This window comes from Pinus tabuliformis, chromosome J (assembly GCF_031772625.1).
Source record: "Pinus tabuliformis cultivar Carrire ecotype Pingquan chromosome J, CPIR1, whole genome shotgun sequence".
In the NCBI taxonomy this organism is placed as follows: domain Eukaryota; kingdom Viridiplantae; phylum Streptophyta; class Pinopsida; order Pinales; family Pinaceae; genus Pinus; species Pinus tabuliformis.
This window is the reverse complement of record NC_142295.1, coordinates 635,301,448-635,319,129: the sequence shown is the minus strand read 5'-3', so window position 1 is coordinate 635,319,129 and position 17,682 is coordinate 635,301,448. Positions and strand designations below refer to the sequence as shown.

The following is a 17,682-nucleotide window of genomic DNA, read 5'->3' as shown; positions in this document are numbered from 1 at the left end:
GAAAGAGGGAGCCATGCAACTATCTCCATGAAGAATTGATAGTTGATACATTTATGAAGACAAGTTATAAAGCTTGTGGTGATGACTTCCCAAATTGGAAGGAATTCAAGGATCTCCTCTATATTTGAGAGGGAGAAAAAGAGTCTCCTTAAATAGGAGCAAGGATCTATTCTCTAATCAAAAGGGAGTGGGGATGGGGATATACTCTCTAGTTGAGAGAGAGTGATGGTGGAGATCATATTTGTATTATCTTCTTCATGTGTCATGCAATTGACCAGGACTAACAATCATAAGTCTAAGTGAAGGCCATGGAGAGAGAATGGTGGATGGAGGATTGGATAAGCATCTGTGATTTCCTTGAGGATAGAAAAATCCAAGATAGGAAATGGATCAACACGCTTTGAGGATTGGACAGGCATCCAAGACAATAGTGGTCGAAGAGGACCTATATCCTTTGAAAATTGGGAATCCAAGATAAGAATAGTCCTAAAAAGGACATACCTAGTAAACATCTAGATGGGGTATGTGCCTTCTAGAGCTAGTGTGGTATCTCACGTAAAGCCTCCCAACGGTGTGTTCTTGTATAATAAAGAGCTTGTCAAAGTTAATGCCTTACTATGTTGACAATGTTGGTCATGATGTTGATGCTTAAAGATGACTTACCAAAATAACTCTTCTTATGAGAACTCTTCCGTTTGAGAATAATTGTATACCACGATGTGCAATTATGAATACCTCCCTAGTTAAGAGGGAGTGTTGGAAAATGTAACTAGTTTTGGTCTTCATAATTGTAATTGTACTCATGTCAATACGTATATCTTATGTAATAAGAAAAAGAAGAAAGAAAAATTATTAGTTTAAAGCATGGGTGTCATGCTTCTTTTGATTGGTCTTCTAGGTAAAGCATGTTCTTCATGCTTTTAAGGTTTGTCAGGTCATAAGATTTATTGGCATGAGTCAAGAGAGTCAATGTTATGATTATAAGACCCATCTGGGCAAGGTGTACCCTCTAAAAGAATCTATTTTGAGTCTAGAAAGTCCTAGAAACCTCCAAATTACAAGTCGGCCCTGGTAGCTACAAGTTAGCCTAAAGAAGGGAATTTGACCCCTTGGAAAGCCTATAAATAGAAGCAGCTTCGACCTCATTTGATACACTCACTCATCAAGTTTGATCTCTCAAGAATAAAGTCCAATCTGAAGCTGGGAGAAGCAAGAAAGATAGTGAATATCAAGGAAGCAAGAGCAAGTTTGAAAGATCTATTTTCAGCCTTATTCTCTCATATGAGTGAAGGTTAGGGTTTTTGTTGCAACTTCGAGAGGCTGAAATTGCAGATCTAAATTGCAGGAAGGCGAAATTGCAGGTTCAAGTTACAGAAAGGTTGAATACTCCAAGTTGATCTAATTGACCTTGGTGAGATTATCTTGCTCAGAGAAGGAACTCTTGAAGAACTATCTTGTGCCAAAATCAGGGTTTTTCCCTAGAACGTTTCTTCTATCTGGCAGATATTTGCAGGGTTATGTCCGGAATGAAGGATCCGGGAACATATCTTCGGATCCAAGAGGGAAATATTGACCTGAGTCTAATGGCCTTTTGCATTGCTATTCAGATCTAATGGGCAAATATTCTTGTAGATGTATTGCTATAAAAGATCCTTCAACTATTCGAGTTGATAATGTAACGAATCACACTTTTACCACTAAACTATACCCACCATGATCTGATTGTAACATATGGATCGATCTTTTGTCCAACCAATAGGAAGATGAGGAGTTATCAATCAACCTCTATTGAAAGTTTCTATCAATGCAATAGCTACAAGACCGAAAATTGCAGGTCGAAGCTGGGGGTTGAAGTTGAAGTTGCAAGCAGGATTGAGTCTTGTTGATCTGATCTACTTGGAAGGGCTTCTTAGAGAATGACTTGGTGCGTGGAGGAGGACTTGGTGTGTGGAGGAGGACTTGGTCTAGGGTTTGGGTCTTGTTTTAAGCATATTCTATAAGAAGAGGAGATTTTTTGGGTTTTCCCCTTGGAGGGGTTTTTCCCAGGCTTAGAGCCTAATTTATGTCCATTGTCTTTACTGCTTTTCTCTTAACAATTGTTTGATGAAAAGATCTAATAAAGAAACACAAGAAGATAAATGAAGTTCACAAGCAATTATTAAGGAATAAGGAGAAATTGAATTAGTAGCTTCCCTTCTGCTCTCTCCAACACTAAGGCTCCACTTAATGTTTCTGGATCTCATAGACCCAACACCTCTGCCAACTTAGGTAAAAAAAGTATCTCCCACGCCAGTAGTGACCATTTCTTCACCTTATTAGATCCCCACCACAAAAAGTCTCTCCACTTTGAAATAAAATCCTTCAAGATGGCTTTTGGCACTAGCATAGCTAACATCTGATATATTGTAATGTCCTAAAGCACCGACTTAGTGAGCATTAATCTCCTTACCAAATTCAAAGCTCGAAACTCCAAATTATTGATTCTATTGGTGATCTTCTTGAGAAGGTCTTGCAAACAGGAAAAAAAAAATCGAGTTTAGAACTAAGGGGACCCCTAAGTACTTAGAAGGGAGACAAGTTATTTTTAACTCCATCACTCGATCCAAATGACATTGAACCAATTCTTTGCAATTGAAAAAGAAGGTATTTGTTTTATCATTATTATTGAGCGTAAATGAAGCTTACATAAAAATTGAAAGCAAAGAATGAACCGCTCTCACTTATATGAGATTAGGTTGGCCAAAACACAAATTGTTGGTGAGTCATAGGGAGATTTCTCCAAATAAACGCAACCCTCTAATCAACCCTCTGGAACAAGTATCCTTGAAGAATCATCCCAACCCCACCACAGCCAAAATAAGCAAGAAAGGGGATAACAGATCTCCATGTTTGAGCCCATGAGACGAATTAAAAGTCCAGAGGGAGATCCATTAATCAAGATAGAAAAAAAGGGTGTGGAAATGAGAGATCTCACCCAAGAAATCCATTACCAAGAGAATCCAAATGCATTAAGGACCTGCACTAAATAATCCCAACTAATCATATCGTAAGCCTTAAACAAGTCAAGCTTTATCAGCATACATGGCTTATTTTGACTCTCCATCAAATGAATAATCTCATGGGTTGTAGTAGTTCCATCTGATACCTGACGACCCTCCGCAAAGCCTATCTGTTCATGTGAAATAAGAACCTTCAATAAAGGTTTCAGCCGATTAACAATGGCAAAGGAAATTATCTTGTAAATCGCATTGCATAATGCAATGGGCTTGAATCCGCTGGGGTCTTCCGATTTTTTGACCTTAATAATTAAATAGATAAAGGTGGCATTCAAACCCCCCCCCGCCTCCCCCACATAAATTGAATATTTCTATAATTCTCCACAACCTCATGAATCTCTGCACTTAGAAAACTCCAGGACACCTCGTAAAAATCAACTTTATTGTCCAAATTCAACATCAACAGAATTTGGAAAAAAAATCAATGCAAAATAAGTATGATAAAATTCGCTATTATGTTTGACCTGCTTCAATCTTGCAGTGTGTTTCTTGTCACTTCTATGTAGGAGATTATGCAAATTTATGAGCCCTGGAAAAATCTAGACCATGACATATAGTGATTTTTGGTTGAATTTGGAATATAGCAAGGTCTACTCTGCTAATAAATTTACCAAATCCGGTAAACTTTAAATTGGTGATCTTTAAATTCACCAAAATGCAAATTGTTTCAATAAAGATATACAAATATAGTATAGATGAAATAATGTAAACTTTGAAACGAGAACTCATATTGTTACCCATTTTGTAGAGATAGCAAAAAAGTGACCCGATATTGAAAAGGGGTGATGCAGAACACACATGTTTTTTAGAGCTTAGTTTCTGGCACTATAAAAAAATTTATGTACATTGCATTTTAGAATGGTAGTGTTTTTTATGCTGATTTAAAAACGTGGTAATTCTACACCAGGCCCTTTTTCTAAAAGGCTTTTTTTTATTTTTTTTTATTTTCTAATGTATGAAATGTAAATAATTATTTTGTAAATTAAAATAATTTTTTAAGTAGTCTTTTTCTTCATATTTTCTTGTTTTTATTTTAATTTTTCATTTTTGTAGTGAAGTTTTTATTGTTTTTCATATTTAAAGAAGAAGGTCGATATTTTGAATTTTCGATATTTTACAAATTTATATATCGTTAATTAATTTTTCAATCCACAAGAAATAATTGTTTCTAAAAAACAAATTTTTTTAACAATGGACATAAAAATAGCCATTTTTAACATAAATATAACTAAAAAACTACACGTCTTGATAATTTTTTGCTACAATTGACATGCGAAAATCACAATTTTTATACTGAAATTTTAACCAAAAATAGTTAAATAATAGTTTTTTATGAATTTCATGTCAAAAAATAATAATAATCACTTTTTTTTTCAAAAAATAAAGATTAACTTAAAAATTAATGCGAAAATCACATATTACAAATATTGAATGCATAACAACCTTAATTGAGTGTATATTCTTTTCATAAAATGTCAAAGTCAAAACATTGCAAGTATAACTACTTAATACTTACAAAAAATGAGCTTGATTTCCAAGCATAACTTAAATTTAATCAACAATGTCACGTAATCCAAGCTCTTCGTCCTCTAAAGTTTCATCATTGTCTTCTTCCACAATATTTTCTGCTTCCTTTTGCTCATTTTCGTCTTCTAATGGATCTTTGATGTCTGTGAATCTCCCAATGTATGTCTTTCCAAACATTCCATATAATAGTGGTTGAAATTCCTTTGCGTTTTTTTGCCACACATAATTCACTAAAGTCCCATTTCTTCAACCCAATTTCTTGCATTGCATCTGGAAGAAATTGAAGAGCATTAATTCTTTACTGAATGAAATTGCACTGTAATGGATCTTTTTCAATTGCAATGCAATTTCTTCCTTTTTGAAGGCAGCATGCTAGTGTTTTACCTAATTATCAAACACAAAAGAAATAATAAAATAAATTAGTACAATGACATATTAATTAAAAAATAACATATTGAAATTCAATTCCATATAATAAAACTTACCTGAGCCAGAAAATAAATCCAGAACCCAATCTCCTTCTTTTGAACATATGTCTATAAGATAGTTAATCAATAATTGTGGTTTTTTATAAATGTTAACTCTCTCATTTTGCTTCTTTGTCTTCATATGTTATAAAAATCATAGACATATAGCTATCATCTTTTGCCCAACTATCAATATGAATGAACTCACAATCATTTATAAATACTTTATCTTCACAGTTAAGAAGATTTGACTTTTGCATGTAACATGAAATAGTAAAAATTCAATCAACTTTTACATAAATGAATTTTTCAACATTAATCAAATATACATTTTAAACGTCTTACCATGTAAGTTGCATCCTTGAATTTGTTTTCTCCTTTAAGCTTGACAATATCATTGTCAATTGTGTGTCTGAATGAAATGTCACAAATCTCCATAATGGTGATGACGTGACTTCTACAAATCCCGCAACCACTTTACTAAGAGCTTGATAAGTATAAGGGTCACTATCATAGTCAATGTTTGGAATATTGGAACCATGGGTAATATCTGCAATAACTAAGGCATACTCCCTTTTAAGTATGAGTTTAGCAATGTCTTCACAGTCGCCTTATATTACTTGATATTGAATAGTGTCTAGCCCATTCGAAATGAAATGAATAAGAGTTGGATCAAGTTCAACATTCTTAATATGTTGCTTCCTCAGTCTTTCGATCTTTATTTTTTCAATAAAGGTTCTAAAGCTAGTTGGCGCTCCATTATCATCCTTCTTCATCTTTTATAAAATAAACAAATATATGTGAAAGTTATAAATTAAAAATAGTACACAGATAAATAAAAATGAATATGTAAATCAAGATACATTTTTAAATGCAAGATAAAAATCTTTTAATGTTGATGTAGAACTTGAATCTGGATAGTTGCGTACAACATCATCCTAACTATCTTCATTCAACAATTTAACCATTTGTTCTTGAATTTTCATGTAAACTTTGTGACTGCATAGATAAAGTAACAAAAAGTTAATATAATAATATGTGTAACAAATACTACCAAGAACAACATGTTTTATTTAAAAGAAAATTATAATCTAGAAATAAATAAAAATAATTCAACAAACTTACTTTTGAAATTCCTCAGACATTTTCTCCAATGATAATTCCCCTGACTTCACACAAGATAATATTGTTTTGACAATTTTTTCATCTTTCACTCTTTGCATTGCTCTCCAAGGTATGATAGTCATATCTTCTGGAAGCTGCTTCAATTCAAGAGCTGATTTGCTGCCGCCACATATCAATGGCTTAGACTTTTTGACCTTCTGGTTTTTAATTCCAATGTTTTCCCACATGCTAAAAATCTCATCAATCAACTTCCAAACATCTCTAGCTCTAAATGCCAATTGGAAAATGTTAACACCTCTGAATATATCACTAGGAATGTTGCATTTTCCACCTTTTGAATTGGGTTTCTTTTCAATTTGATAGCCTATTTCCATACAACATTCCCTTCGGAAATCTGCAGTAACATTTATCTTATCCCCACCACATTTTTCTTGAAATTCGCTATGAATAAATCTAACCCTTTGGATGAAAGTCATAAACATCCTATATTCATTATCTGAATTATGATCCCATGCCACTAACTTTGTTTCTGTATATGATAAACTAACATAAATGATACATTTCATTGTTTCAAAACGTGAGTTATTGGGATATTCCTCCATCAATTGTCTTTGAGCTTCTACAGAATGGTTCCCCCCAAGCACATAATATTTGTATTCAAAACATTTTGACTTATCAAATACTTCTTTGTTGGGAACTTGAACTGGATCAAAAAGAAGCTCATAATTAACCACATGAGCATATGGATTGTACCTCATCAATGTCTTCAAGTTGTGAACATGCAGATGGTGTGGCTTTCTGACTTGATATTAACATTGTCCTTCACTTGCCTTATAGGTTTGTCTGACATTAAGCTGAAATGTACGACCACCATCAATTAAGTTTCTCTTTGTCAAATTCTGTCGAATGGCATTTTGTTTTGTTTTGATAATGCCATCCTCTAAATCAACTCCTAGTGTAACGATTTCTCTGCTTTCTTTTGAAGTTTCACTAGGTTCTTGATTGCTGGTAATGACTACTTCAAAATCTTCAACTTTATTTTTCTTTGTCATAACATTCTCACAGATTTATTCTTGGGCATTGTTACTTTTGGTCTTTTATGGCTCTTCTCAGTTCCAATGTCATCTTCAGTAATGGAAACATATGCTTCACTGTCAGTTTCAACTTCATCGTCCTCAAAAGTAACTTGTCTACCCTTGCTAGATTTATCCACTAGAGGCCTTTTTTTTCTGATCCTTTGGATGTAGTTTTGTAGCATCATCAATTACTACATTTTGTTTGTTTTCCATATCTTCTTCTGACACTGAGTAAAAACTGCTGACAACTTTCATGATATCATGTTCTATGAAATGAATGCCTCCCAACCTAATTGAACAACTTTCAACAAAATTCTGCCAAACAAAATATCATATGTCAATAAAAACAAAGTTAAAAAAATATAGCGAGACACTTTCAAGAACGCAAAATACAAATATAAATAACAATACTTACGATGTTTTGTTTCATCTCATTTACGATTTGTTTACACAACTTTGTAGATACCTCTCTCATGTCATACAATGAATATGATAGTCGATATTTAATCATTTCATGTGACTTGGGAGCTTTTGTAAATATGTAAACAACTTCCGTGTCCGATACCAAACACATATCTATGACTCTTCCCATCAGCTCAAAAATTCCATTATCATTCGGTATATCAATATATCGATATATATTCACATTTTGGCTTTCTCTTTCTTTCACATACCAGATTCTTGATCGGAATTTCACCTCTTTTGAATTCTTCCAGTCTGAAATCATCTTCTTATCATTTGAAGCACTTGAAAGATTTGTAGCCATGAGCTTAGGTGGAATTCGTTCACCAATGTTTTTTAAAGATGCACCTTTAAGAGCCTTCGGTCCAGAAATATTCACAGAAATCTTCTTTGATGCCATTTTCCTGAAAAATAGAAACACATAAATCAGTGAATAACGAAAACATATTAACTTAAATCCACAACGAAAATATATCATAAATTTTTAATTTGTATAATCAGATAATTGAAATTAAAAAAAAATTAACACTGAAAAATGGCAGAAGCCCACCGACACCACCCCGTCCATCCATGGAGTGGCGGGAAATTCCGAGAATCGTGCAACCTTCACTGGCGGATGGGCGGGCCGTCATGGTGGCGTAGGATGGGGTTGCGGCAGCTCCTCACCGCACCACCCAGGCGGCCCGCCCGCGCCTTCCGCCCCCACACCCACTCCCTACACGCCCACCTCTCCCCCCTCTTTACATGCCCCCTCCCCTCACCCCTCACGCCTGCCCCCTCCACCCCCCTCATCCCTCATCCTCCTCCCTCTTGCCCCTTCCCCAACTCCCCAACTCCCCACATCCCCCGACCCTCTCACCCGCCCCTTTCCCCTCTGCCACCTCTCCCTCCATCCCCTCATGCCCGCCCCTTCCACCCCCTCCACCTCTCACCCCAGCCCCTCACGTCCGCCCCTTCCCATCTCCCCACTCCTGCCCCTTCGCACCCCCCTTCCTACACCCTACACCCTCACGCCCCCCAACCCTCATCCCACCCCCTCACGCCCCCCAACCCTCATCCCACCCCCTCACGCTAGCCCCTTCCCACCTCTCCACTCCCCCCACACTAGTCGCCCCCTCCCCCCACACTAGTCGCCCCCTCCCCCTCACGCCTCGTCCGCCCGCCACACCCCAACGCACGCCAACCCACCCGCTAGCCACCTACACCCTAGCCACTTCCCCCCCCAATACCCCTCCAACCCACCGCACCCTACCCTTACCCCCCTACACCCCCCTTCCACCCCTTCCCCCCACGCCCCCACCTCGCAACCCCCATTCCACCCCACTCCTACCCCCTTCCCCCCACACCTCCTCCCAACCCCTCTTCCGCACCCCAAGCCCCGCCCTCCAATCCCCACCCCACCCAGCAATCAGACGGCCATCACACCCCACCCTCACCCCCCTTTCACCCCTTCGCCCTCCACCCCCTACCCCCCCACACCGCCACCCCCTACCCCCCATGCCCCCACCTACGCCCCACCCAGCAACCCCTATTCCACCCCACTCCTACCCCCTTTCCCCCACGCGCCGTCCCTACCTCTACCCCATCCCACCCCACCCCACCTTGCAATCGGACAGCCACCCCACACCACCCTTACCCACCTTCCACCCCTACCCCCCACGCCCCTCAACCCCCATCCCACCGCACACCACCCCTACCCGTTCTTCCCTCACCCCACCCAACCAGCCACCCATACCCCCTCCGTCACGCCCCCTCCACCGACTCCACCCCTTCCCTCGCCTACCCCTACCCCCACGCTCCCACCCACACCACCCGCGCCTCCTCCCCTCCCTCGGCCACCCCTACCCCCGCCTTCTGGCCTACCCTTTGCCACCCCACCCTCCGCTCCACCTTCCCACACCCCACCCAACCAACCACACCCCCCTCCCTCGGCCACCCCTACCCCTACCCTCAGGGCCCTCCTCGCGCCACCCCAGGCGGGCGGGCAAGCGAGCGGGCATGGTGGCTGCCAGGGTGGCGTGGGGTGGGGCGCGGCCACCCACCCCGAAATCGGACGGCCACCCCGGGCGGGCGAGCAGGCCGCCGAGGTGGCGCGAGGTGGGGCGGCGAGTCGCCAGGGTGGTCCCGGGCGGGCGGGCGAGCCACTGGGGTGGCATGGGTGGGCGATCGCGCCCCACCCTGTGCCACCCCGGTGGCTCGCCCGCCCGCCCGGGGTGGCCGTCCAATTCCGAGAATCAAACGGCCACCCCGGGCGGGCGGGCGGGCTGCCGGGGTGGCGCGGGTGGGGCGCCGGGAATCAGCCGGCCACCCGAGCGGGCAGGCGAACCGCCGGGGTGGCACGGGGCGGGGGCGGAGAGAGGGGGTAGGGATGGGCGAGGGAGCAGTTGGGGGGGGTGTGAGGGTGGTTGGTTGGGTGGGGTGTGGGAAGGGGGGCGAAGGGTAGGGTCGGGTGGCATGTGGTAGGGTGGGGTGGAGAGGGGGGTCAGGGCAAGAGTACGAGTGGCCGAGGGAGGGAGAGCGGCTGGGGTGCAGTCGGGGGGAAGGCAGGAGCAGGGGTGGGCGAGGGAGAGGGGGGAGGGCGAGGGCATGAGGGAGGGGGTAGAGGTGGGTGGTTGGGTGCGGTGCGGGAAGGGGGGACCAGGGGTTGGGGGGGGCCGGGGGTAGGGGGTACGGGTGGGATGAGAGGGGGGTTAGCAGGCGGGGGTAGGGGGGCGTGGGGGGGTACGAGGGTAGGAGTGGAGTGGGATGGGGGTGGAGGGTAGGGGTGCAGTGGGATGGTGGTTGGGGGACGGGGAGTAGGGGCGGCATGTGGGGGAAGGGGCGTGGGGGAAAGTGGGGTAGGGGGACGGGCATGGGGGAAGTGGGGTAGGGGGCGGTGTGGGCGGTAGGGGGAAGGAGTGGAAGGGTGGGCTAGGATGGCCGGCCGATTGCGGGGTGGGGTGCAGCGAGGTGAGGGGTAGGGTAGCGGTGGCGGGCAGGGGGTAGAGGGTAGCGGTGGGAGAGGTGGGGGTGCGATCGACGAGGGGACAGCGTGGGAGAGTTTAGGGAGGGGGCCAGTAGGGTGTGCGGAAGGGGCGAGTGGGTGGCCGATTGTAGGATGTGGGTGCCCATTTTTGTTGGGCCCACCATGCTCACAACGGAAATATTGGTTAATTTGACTGACAAAAAATATTAATCTTAAAAAAAAAAAATCTATTCATTAAACTAATTTAATACGAAAATTTTCAAAGAAAAAATTTAACTGACCTTTCAATTGCGAGAATTCTTCGTTGAATATGTTGTTGATAGCAATGTAGTTGCTCCACAAATTCGCTCCAAATCTTTCAACGAACCTCAAAAAACCTTGATGTAATGTGAGTAATAGTGATAATGGAATTTAGTATATAGGTGAAATTACAAAGATATTTTACCATACGGTGAATGCGAGATTAATTAGTTTTAAAAAATTTTAACATTTTAATTTTTTTATGGCAATGAAGGAAAATATGATAAAGCGAATATTATGGAATTGTTTTACAGCGGGGTGAATGTGGGATTAATTTGTTTCAGAATGTATTTAAAAAAAAAACATTCAATTGTTTAGTAAATATTATATACTTTGACTATTAAAATAATTTAGGTAGAAGTTGTAGTTTACAATTTTAACTTTAATGATTTATTTCATAAAAAAATTAAATTGTAGAATAAAATAACGAAGAGAAATAAATCTCACAAACTTTTAGGAGGGAAATATTTTTTCGAAACTTTTTGGGGGGGGAATTTTTGGAGGGAAAATTTCATTTTCTAAGCTATATAATATCTTTAGGAGACTCTCCATTTGTATCATTCAACATCTTCTATTTGAAAAAGATGGATTGTCCTGATAGTGAAGTTTCGATTTATACAGCATCAACATCTTCATCACATAACAACTCTATTCATATGGATGAATATAGCGGGAATTCTTTCACTATGAATAGAAAGTCAATTCTTCCACTTAGTCTTGATCCTAAGGACTATGAGAGCAGCGCTGTGAAAGAGGGGATGGAGAATTTCAAATAAATAAAGAGTCGCATATTCCACTTAATCCAAATTCGAATGACTATGAAAGCAACAGTGATGATGACAAATTTCAAAAGAATAGTGTCACGGTGTCCACATAGTCCTAATTCTAAGGACTATGAGAGCAACAGTGATGAAGAGCATGATGGTGAATTTCAAAAGAATGGAGTGTCACGGTGTCCACTTAGTCTTAATTCTAAGGACTATGAGAGCAACAGTGTTGAAGAGCATGATAACGAATTTCAAAAGAATGGAGTGTCACGGTGTCCACTTAGTCCTAATTCTAAGGACTATGAGAGCAACAGTGATGAAGAGCGTGATAATGAATTTGAAAAGAATTGAGTGTCAAAGTGTCCACTTAGTCCTAATTCTAAGGACTATGAGAGCAGCAATGATGAAGAGCATGATGATGAATTTCAAAAGTATGGAGTGTCGCGGTGTCCAGTTAGTCCTAATTCTAAGGACTATGAGAGCAGCGTTGATGAAGAGCAGGATGATGAATTTCAAAAGTATGGAGTGTCACAGTGTCCAATTAGTCCTAATTCTAAGGACTATGACAGCAGCAGTGATGAAGAGCGGGATGATGAATTTCAAAAGAATGGAGTGTCACGGTGTCCACTTAGTCCTAAATCTAAGGACTACGAGAGCAACAGTGATGAAGAGCGTGATGATGAATTTCAAAAAAATGGAGTGTCACAATTTCCTCTTAGTCCTAATTCTAAGGACTATGAGAGTAGCAGTGATGAAGGACATGATGATGCACTTAGTCCTAATTTTAATGAGTATAAAGGTAACAGTGATGAAGTACAGGATGATGCACTTAGTCTTAATTCTATGGACTATGAGAGTAGCACTGAAAATGCACATGAAGAAGAATATCCAATAAACATAGAGTCAAACCATTGAGTCCGAATTCTAAGGACTATGACAGTAGCAATGAAGAAGGGGAAGATGAAGAATATCCTCCAAGTCAGTATTTGAAAAGCACAGCTGATCATAGTGTGGATAACATTCCTCTTAATGATGATGAAAATCCTTATACAAATGATGATCCAATGATGGAGATGTTGCCAAGAAATATTGTATCGAGGAGTAGGAGCAGACCTTTTCGTATCAATGCAAAATGTTCTAGTTTTACAAGGGGTAGAGCAGAATATCTAACAAGAATAAGTTCTATCAGCGCACTCATTTCAAGTGAATGTTGCCAAAAAGATTGCTTGAAACATATGGATTTCAAATTTGCATTAGAGAGCATGAAGAGATATTTGTCAATGAATAAAAGCATGCAAAATTCGTATTTAATTGGGTGCATGCAATCTACATTGTCAGGTTATGATTATCATATTAGGACTTTATTTATCTGTAGAAAAGCTTTCAAAATGTTTCATTCGATTGGGAATTTTCGTCTCTCAAGAATTCAAGAAAATTTGGAAAAGGATCCCACATTTTATTCTGAAGTATGTCATAAAAGACAGTTTGGGCCATTATCAAATACTGCAATGTCATAGATGAAAGATTTATTTTCAAAGCATGGAGAGTGTATGCCAAATAGAGAGAAAATACATATTCCAGATAATTTTTCAAGATGAGAAATCTAGAAATTATACAAAGAATATGTAGAAGGTGCTGAAGGACATGGCCGGTTTATTACATATCAATATTTTGTGAAGGTATGGAAGAAAGAATTCAACAATGTCCGTATTCCTAAGAAGACAAGGATGGGGATTTGCAGTACATGTGCTTCTCTTAAATTAAAAAGGGACAAATGTGAAGAGTCAAAAAGAGGGAAGCATTCATAACTTTAACTTCTAAAATTGTATATTCATCAAGTATGAAAACATATTTTTTAATGACTTTCTTTTATGTTGTGTAGATTCAATTGTCAAAGAACTTCAAGAGCATCGCAAACAACAAACAAATGAAAGGAAAAAGTTGTACAAGCATCGAAAGAAGTGTTATGATAATTTGAATAAATATCTGGGTTTGATAATTGATGGTATGGACCAAAAGAAAACACTTTTACCACATTTTGTTTGCACACCCAAAAATTTACAGGAGGAAAATTTTATTCAGTATCACTTGGTCGGTTGTATGGTCTTCAATGGGAAAATGTTGCCAAAGGTATACTTCACAGCTCCAAATATTCATAATGATTCAAATCTGACCATAACCATAATTCATGATGTGCTTTCTCATTGGTCTGGTAATCTTCCTAAAGTTTTATATCTACAATTGGACAACACTTGCCGTGAAAACAAAAATCAGGTTGTTTTTGGATATCTAAACATGCTTGTTGAATTGAGAAATTTTCATAAAGTAAAGGTTGGTTTCCTTCTTGTTGGGCACACTCATGACCATATTGAGCAAATGTTCAGTTGTTTTTCAATCACATTGAGGAGAAAGGAAGTTGGGAGCTTGCCATCATTAATTGAATGTATTAAAAATCATACATGCCAGACCCTACTTTTGATGTGTTGTAAGAAACTGTTGACATGCGAAGGTTTATTATGGGATCATATAGTGAGGGGAAATGCATTGAACAACTTAATGACATTAGCTTCCAACATCAATTTCGTATCAAAAAATTGATGGGAAAACACTAATATGGAGCAAGAAATATTCAACTATTGCAGAATGGGCACCGTCATCAGGTTTGCAATTTTTGAAGTTCATTCTAGATCATCCAATATTTGCATCAAAAATATTGTTATTACAATCAGTTGGTGAAGTTCATAATGCACGCAAACAAAATAGAAATATAAATTATTCTGATTGCCTAGAAGAAATTAAAAAATGTATTAGATATACATATGAGTACTTTGACATTGCTGATTCAGTTTGGTAGGAGTCATTTTTCAATAATCAAAGTGATATCATTTCAACAACAACAAATGAAGATATACCTTTGAAAAATCCATTTATTTGGCCACAAAATGTGTCGAATGCACATGAGGAAATAAACATTGTTGAACAACAACAATCTCAAGGTATTATTAATTCTTCACAGGCAGAGGAAAGAGAGATGCATATTGGTTCCAGAAGATCTCGTGCACAACATGAAGCCGTGGAAGACCTTTACAAGGGTTCAATACAAGATATTAAGGAGGGTTGCATGATCGCATGCTAGCAGATGGAAATCCCAATGGCTATCCATTCTGGGTTGCTAAAGTTATAAAGGTCTTTACAGAAAATGAGGATGTTACAAGTGTTGAAGTACATTGGTATGCCACAAATACACACCCATTCAATGGTATGTATAAGCCAAAGATAGTAGTTGACAAAAAAAATGGTGGAAAGAGAAAAAGAAAGGGTACGAATATAAATCGTCACCGCACAGACATATTAAAATTGGAGGATGTTGACATACTTGTTTATGACTTCAATTTAACAAAGAGAGGAACTATTTGCTTCAAGACGATAGAGATTCTGAAAAGGTTGTTACTAGAAGGAACAATGTTGAGATGGGAATCCGCTAAAACCAGTGGTAGATCTAGAAGAATTTTGAAACCTGAAATGATGGGCATGAATGTGGACTCAGATGGGGCACTAGTTGATGAAAGAGAAGAATATGGAACATCTTCGTCAACATTCAGTCACTCATCTGAAGATGTGAATTCTGATGGTGTGCAAGAAAATATGAGTGATTTTGAATAATTGTTTAAGACAGTTTATCTAACTGATGTATGCATCGTATCTTGAAATAAAATTTTTGATTTCCATATGGTGTTAAATGAGAAGTTATGAGTCATTTTTATGTTGTTGGATCATTTTACTAGCATTTTTTTTAATTTTGAAGATTGACCCTAAAAAGAAAAATCATCGTTCCAGTGTAATCACTTTTTCGTTTTCAAGCTGTATTTTTGCACGAAAATTTCGTTTTCACTGCCATTTTTAAAACATGTTCAAAATTGTCCATAAAAAAAAAAAAAAAAAAAAAAATTCCAGTATACATACTTTTCGTTTTTAACACTGTTTTTTATGTTTTTTTGGCCTTTTTTGCCAGAGTTCCCGTTTTGAGTTTATAGTTCCCGTTTCAAAGTTTACATTGTTATGACTTATAACATTTTTTACATTTTGTAAATTTTAGCGAGAATTAAACTATCTTCAAATAGTTCATTTGAATATTTAGTAAGAAAGGGTTGTGTTGACAGTGTTGGACCCGCCAACATTCAAGGGATATCCCCAATATGAAGTCCCAACTAGACCTCAAACCGTTTGGAGTAGGAGTCCCAGCCGTTGGTAGTAGTGTAATATCTTGACCGCGGTACAGAGGTAAGTAAGATAACTTTGGGTGAGAGCAAGTGTGTGACCCTATGGAGATTCAAGTGTGATGCATGAAAGTTCTAACACGCGGAGGGTAAAAGGAAGTGCGTCCCTTAGAAGTCTGTAATAATACGCAGATTGAAAGGAACACGCGAACAGAATGATATCACAAACTAAAATGTAAAATAGTCCACAAATTAAAGTGATGAGTTAATCCAACAACACGCATTCAACAGGATTCGTACAATTGCAAACAAAGTAATTCATAAGCAAATGTGTAAATTAAACAACATACATCGCTAAAGCAACCAAAATAGTCCAACTACATTAACAACATATGCATGAAAGCATGTTGACTTTAATATTATCATTATAATTGAAAGTTCCATCCATACATACACCATTGATAACCACTAGCCCCAATAGTGGAACATTACAGACAAGAACACCTGCTCCTCCAAAGAAGTATACTCGCTCTACACTATGGAGAAGCCAAGACTCGTCACAAACATAGTTACAGATGAAACGGGAACTATTACTTCAAAACGAGTACTCGAGCCCAAAAACCCCAAAAACACATGAAAAAACAACCAAATAATGAAAATTGTTTATTCCAGAACGATGTTTTTTTCTAGGGTAAATTTTCAACATTTTTTTTAATTGAAGTAAAAACCAATTTAATTTTTTTTAATGGATGAAAAAACACACTTAAAAAAATTTGTTTAATCCAAAACGATGTTTTTTTAGGGTAAATTTTCAACATTTTTTTAAATGGAAGTAAAAACCATTTTTTTTAAATGGATGAAAAAAACACCCTTAGAAAAAAATTGTTTATTCTGGAATAACAAACAAAAAAAATCAGGTTACAATTTTGACATTTTTTAGCAATGGAGTTAAAGAGAAAATATCCGGACTTTGAAAAACTGTAAAATTCCAACAATTCTCGGACATGATGTTAAAGATAAAATATCATGTCTCGAATTGTGATAATTCCAACTATTTCCATCCATGTTAAAGATAAAATATCTTGACTCTAAAAAACCTTGAAATTGTAATTGTTTTTTACCATAGCATTAAAGATAAAATATCACGACTTAAAAAAACATTAAAATCTTGACAATTTTTCAACCATGCAATTAAAACCAAAAATTATGACTATACAAAATATTAAGTTTTCAAAATATTTCAAGCATGACATTATGAAAAAAATTACGACAAAAAACTTTAAAATGAACACTCTAGAGTAATTTATTTTTTAAATGCAAAATACATAACGATTTTAAAATCTTAGCCTAAAACAACTCAATACATTGCCAAAAAAAAATTATAAATCAACCATCAAATTGACACGCAGTGTAGATGAACTCGAGCCATTGTGATGAAAACTTAAAGACTAACCATGAGATTGATACATTGTGGGAGCAGCCTAAATTCATTATAACGAAAATTTTAAAATCAACTATCAAATTACTCATAATGGGATCGGGTTGTTAGACAAGCATCAACACAGACCCTATAGAAAAAATATAAATAATAAATAAATGTATTAAAAAAAAAAATAATAATAATATATATATATATGAGATTGATGAAAAAAACACTAAAAATAACAAAAAGAAAGCACATTTTAAATATTGAAAATAAAAAACACAAAAAAATAAAAAA

The 17,682-nt window shown here is 38.4% G+C and overlaps 1 protein-coding gene across 1 annotated transcript in view; it reads right to left on the bottom strand.

The window, feature by feature from the left end:
- Window positions 1-4,642: 4,642 nt before the first annotated feature.
- The window catches only part of LOC149228544 (RNA-dependent RNA polymerase 6-like), a 66,747-nt gene continuing 53,707 nt past the window's right edge, over window positions 4,643-17,682 (bottom strand). The window contains exon 6 of the transcript XR_016247876.1: window positions 4,643-4,967. The gene's annotated coding sequence lies outside the window, so the exon portion shown is untranslated. The remainder of the gene's footprint in view (window positions 4,968-17,682) is intronic.